The 6,000-nt window shown below is 44.9% G+C and overlaps 1 pseudogene; it reads left to right on the forward strand.

Annotated features, from left to right (window-relative positions):
• Positions 1-3,104: 3,104 nt before the first annotated feature.
• LOC147010012 (uncharacterized) lies at positions 3,105-4,798 on the forward strand (annotated as a pseudogene).
• The last annotated feature ends 1,202 nt before the right edge of the window (positions 4,799-6,000 follow it).

Genomic DNA, 6,000 nt, shown 5'->3' on the forward strand with positions numbered 1-6,000 from the left:
TACCTCAAGAATCAGTGCTCAAACACGAAAACCTTCTACCTGGAATGTTATTGTTCACAATTTACATCAATGCCATCCACAGTGAGGGAAAGAGTGGCCATTCTAAATCTGCATATGACACAAACCTTGGAGGTAATGTAGATTGCAGAGATTGGGGGGAGGAGGGATCATATTCAGGAAAGTAAAGATTGGGAAATGGATGGTATAACACGACACAGTAGTATAACCTTGGGGAAGTGGGGGGGGGGGGGTGCTCGGCAAACCAGACAGTAAAGCTAATGGGGTTTTGGGTTGTATTTGCTGTGGATAAATAAATCTGAAGAGGTCGTATTAACACTGAGGCCTCATCTAGAATATTGTGTACTGGTTTGCTTGCCACTTCTGAGTTTTAGGAATCTTTGAATGTCACGTTGTTTAGCTGGTGATATACAAAAAAAGGATGGGACCACATGCTTCTGTGGTCCCATCCTTCTTTTTAATCAGCACAACAGGTGCCAACCAAGGACTTAATGAGAATTCGATGACTCCTGCATCAAGCATCTTTACTACAAGCTCATCAGCTTCCTTCCTTTTGCTCCAAGGGATCTGTCGGGGTGGGCTGGTGATTAGGCCTGGCCTCACCGGTATTGATCTGATGTTTAACCAGGCCTCTGCATCCAATGTGCTCAGAAGACAAAGAGAAATATACAACAATTGATTCATTTGCGTAAAGCCTCCTGCTGGGCTAAATCTACACCACCATGATCGACCATCCCGCAAATGTCATCGGGTGAATTCCTCCCAGAACCTGAAGTTGGTTTGACCAGACGTATTTCTCCCTCATCTCCAAGATGTTAATAACTGGAGTGCAGTCTGCTACCTTCACGCCCCATCCTGTAGTGTATAGTTTAATTACACTGACAGCCACAACAGGCCCATCAGTATATATAAGTACGCTGCACGACAAGCCCTGGATTGGTTGCCACGCCAGCAGTTCCATGAGCCCACAAGGATCCCGCCAGCATGGGTGAGCCCTCACTTGCGCCGAGACCATCAGGATCATGATATCCCTGCATCCATTACCCTCGCCAAAGGAGAGGGTATTGAGTCATTCCACCTCATATCACCGGAGGCCTCCCAGTTGATCCCCTCAGATTTACTTTAAACTTTCATAAAATACTTCCCAGGTATCAAAATGAAGCTGCGTAAAATTTTAGGTCCATAGATGCGGTCAACTCCAAGATATTGAGGGTTGAAAATGTGGTTGTGGCCCTATTTTTATAGTCGTTGCGAGCATCACAAAATGAACAGCTACTTTTAAACTCCCACAACTTTTTAAATATTGTGATGTTCACGGGACTTGAACAGTCCCGCCAACGTAGAATGAGCCAAAACGATGGAGGCGATTTATTTGTTTACAACCCAAACATGGCGGTTCTAATCGCTATACCGCAAACGGGACGAGGAAGGTGGCACGAGTCACTTTTCACTGAGTTGATGATGTTTATTTGTTTTTCTAATTATTACGAGAAATAACAAGACTCGGCAAGAAGAGGGATCCGGGGCGATTCGACGGGATGGTGTGGGATCGGGCGTTTAATTACATAAAAAAATTAAAACATAAAACACAGGGATAATTAAAACTAAAAAACATAAAACATAACATAAAACATAAAAAAAAACATAAAACACAGGGATAAAAGATAAAAATTAAAGCATAAAACAGAGGGATAAAAAACACAGACAATTCCAATGAATATACAGTTCTCAATCCCTCTAAGGCGCCAAGCACACACACACACACACAAAACGTAGCTATTTCTGGTGGTCAGGCTGGACCGTGGTGTGGACGCAACTGTCCCTGGATCGGCGTCGGACGAGCCGGCCTTGCTCTCGTCAGGGGGGGGCAGGAGAAACCGCGGTGCTGTCGACCTCCTGGTCCTGGCCCAAGTCCGCCCACAGCCGCCAGGGAACCAGCTCCGGCGCCAAGCCGCGAGCAGGAGAGGGAGGCAGGTCCGCACTCCGAGTCAGCAGAACCCCAGAGCCAACCAAAGCGAGGCACGAGGCTCAGCAAGGCTCCCAGACACGATCAAGAACACGATCGATTCAGCACAACAACCAGGATGCTCTCTGCCGCCACAGCTTCCACACCAAAAAAACACGATCGTTCTGGTTGTAATCTTCTTCCTCTTCCTTTTCGACCCCGAACAGAACCTTTTTATCCTTCTGTCCTCGTCACTTCAATCGAGCCGTTTATTGGCCCACCGCCATCGCCTTCCGCCAATCGTGATCACGGGGCGGAGCCATCCGCTGCACTGTCCTGTGACGTCACGGCCAGTCTCCAGAGAATACCAAAAAGGGGTTTACGCAGACACACTTACCCTATCCCGTGTCCCTATCTAATTACGTGACAATTATCATTTCCCCCCTTGAAGAAATGAACATTTACTAGACAACTTATCACCACTGAATTGCTACTTATTACATCGAGATCCTGGTAAACTCGAACAGCATGGCATACCTAATTAAACATCCTAATTACCCTTTGAATGCATACCCCCCCCCCCTCAAACGTAACAATATTGATGTTTGGCGTCATTTGTTAATGGTAAACATGTTTATGATGTACAAACCATGCATTTGTGTTCCAATAAAAGTGTCGACATATTCCACACAGTGTTGGTAGTTATTTACAGATGTCTAGCTTTGACCTATGAGGACAGTGAGAGGTCAATTACCTCAACATATCAAATATTGATGCCAATGAATGTAAACTGTGGTGGCTGGTACTAACACATTTGTTGTACTTGTGTGTTGCAGGATTCCCTGCCTGATGATCGAAGCCAAGATACAAGCATCCCAGACCTGATCGTCACTAAGGCAAAGCGCCATATCCTCATAGACCCAGCCCAGCCTTTTACGTCCAAGCAATCAAAACCACCCCCAAGAACTAACTGGGAGCTTTGTATTCTTTGCCAAGCAGAGACAGATGAACCTTTGCAGTGCCCACTAAGATCAACCATGAAACCGAATGGTAGTGGATATGCATCATTGACAGAAGACCTCCTCCAGTTCAAGGGACTTTGGCACATGCCAATGGAACTCAATGTGAAGACTGGATGATGGCGATGGCGATGGCGTAGAAGCTACCTTGAGGACACACAGTGCTCAGTGGCACAAGAAATGCTGTTTAAAGTTTAACAAAAAAATGTTTGATCAGCAGAGCAGAGCAGAATCAGCTTCAGGACAGCAATCTAGTACCGGTACTCCAACCGTGCACACATGATCAGCAGCTGCCCACAGCCTTTCACAGTCAACCGAGCCTATCTGTTTCTTCTGCAATAAGTCAGCTGGCACTGCAGACTTGCACGAAGCAGCTACAAAGGAAATTGACAAGAACGTTCGGAGATGTGCCACTGAATTGGGGGACACTGAACTGCTGGCCAAGCTGTCTAAAGGAGACATGATTGCCATCGAGGCAAAATACCATCGCAACTGTCTCCATGCATTATACAACAAAATCAGACCAGCCGCACTCAAGGACGAGGATGCGGATTGTCTGCATGGCATAGCCTTTGCTGAGCTGGTGGTATTCATGGAGGACATGCATGCAGATGAGGACAATGCCCTGTATTTAAACTCTCAGACATGGCTAACCTCTACAAGACGAGACTGGAGCAGCTGGGTGCCAAGGTAACCAACAGAATACACACAACCAGACTGAAGGACAGACTTCTTTCTATGCTTCCTGATCTGAGAGCCCATTCTCAGGGCCGAGACACACTTCTCTTGTTTGAGAAAGATATAGGTCCCGCCCTGAAGAAGGCCTGTGATCATGTCAGTGATGCCATGCACCTAGTAAGAGCAGCACAGGTAGTACGTAGAGAAATGTTTGAGACCAGGTTCACCTTTGACGGTGCGTTCCAAGCTGACTGCCACAAAGATTCTGTGACACCATCCCTCCTTGCTCTGGTGAACATGATCCTCGATGGGGCGAACATCAAGCACCAGACTCAGTTGGCCAACACAAGCACCACAACTGCTGCTCTTACAGTATCGCAGCTACTGGTGTTCAACAGTGTAAAGCATGCACGCAGTGTGGAGTCAATCTCAGTGCGCCACAGCCGCGAGAGAGAAACCCCACTCCCACTCTGACTGGGGCTGGACAAAGGAGGCCTCTGGGTGGCAGCCTCTTTGGACGACACTGCCAGAAACATCAAAATCTTGCCACGAACTGATCCACTGCGGCTGCGAGAGGGATGTGCCAGCCGCTGCAAGTGCACCAAGGCTGCACCCAAGTGCACTGCATTATGTGCATGTTCGGGAGACTGTTAGGTGCAATCAGACACCTTTATATTTATGCGTCTATATGGATAATGTGTGTGTATTATATGTACCGGTATGTACTATACATGTGTCTGAGGTAACTGACCTCACTGTACTTTAAGCTTATAGACTATGTTCAGTGCACATAGAAAATTAAGGTTGCACAGATGATCTTACAACACGATTTCATGCAAGTTGTTCTGGACACCACAATAACCTAAATGTGTATTTCAATAAATTTGTTTTCTGAGGTCACTGACTTCATTTAAAGCACTTGTTCAGTCATGGTTGCATCCTGTGATTCTGTATAAAGGCTCTCCAGAAGATAAAGGGACCAACACATAGCAACATCCCTTTTTAATGATTCCCAAAACAGACAAACTGCACCAGAATCATGAAAAAAAAAAATGACAATTTCAATGTAATTGAGGTCATTGACCTCTCACTATCCTCAGAGATCAAATCTGACTTACCTCCCGATCTGAAAATGAAGCTTATGGTATGTACCAACAATGGTAAAAATTTCATGCCTTCGTCATAATTTGCACAATTGGTATCATTATCTGCTGCACTACTTGTACTATCCTTAATATTTGGAGAAACGTAACTTCGTATTAGCAGGGGAAAGAGATGACCACTCTGCTCGGTATATGACAAATTTTGCCTCACTATTTAAGGGGAAAAGATTGGAGAAATACCCACCACATTTTGAGGTGATAAATAGAGAAATAGGAATAGTTTGTCTGGTTTGTAGGAAAGGAAATGGACCTTACTTGGGTAACTCAATGTGCCAATATTATGCAGAACATGGAGAAGAAAAAGTAACCATTGAGGGACAAACTATTGGGATAAGGAAAGATATAAAAATACAAATGAATAACCTTGTGGAACCCCAGGCACCTTTTAAACGGTACTTATTTCATATGTGGGAATAGGGCATATTCGTGGTTACCAGTTGGATGGACGGGGTCTTGTTATTTAGGATGCATCATACCCCAAATCCGTATTCTTGACCGATCACCTTTCTTGCCACAGAATAAACATAAAAGATCTATTTCAGAAACTGAAAGATTCTTCATGATTGCATTTCCCTTTTATGACATGGGAAAAGCTGTGAGGGAGATTATTAATATGGCAGCCTCTTTAGAGAAGCTTGCAAATGAGACTGCTGAGGGTTTTCCTAAAGTAAATGCTGAAATGGTTGCCACACGGACTGTAGCTATGCAGAATCGTATCACCCTCGATATTTTATTGGCTGCACAGGGAGGCACATGTGTAGTTGGAGGGTCAGAATGTTGCACATACATTCCAGATAACTCAGAGGAGATTGATGATCTGGCTGGCAAAATTAAAGCAGAAGGTGCAATATATCATCATAATAAGTGATGGAACTTTCGGTCATGGTGGGAAAAGATATTTGGTGGTTGGGGAGCATGGATACTCCATGTGTTGTTTATTGGTCTTATGATATTGATAGCCACTATCATTGTTATTGCATGCATCAAAGCAGGAATTGGAGTATGTATGAGACAGTTTTCCACAGTTATAGCGATGGTGGCACATGAAGCTGCTCCGACTTTTTCATCCCTGAGCAACCATGAAGATCCAGAAAACCGAGAAGATCAAGAACACTGTGTAAAATCTCGTCGATACACCATGTTGGTGGAACTTTATGAAGAACAAGGATCGTCAAAC

This window comes from Eptatretus burgeri, chromosome 17 (assembly GCF_056783735.1).
Source record: "Eptatretus burgeri isolate ZD-2024b chromosome 17, Ebu_testis_v1, whole genome shotgun sequence".
NCBI lineage: Eukaryota > Metazoa > Chordata > Myxini > Myxiniformes > Myxinidae > Eptatretus > Eptatretus burgeri.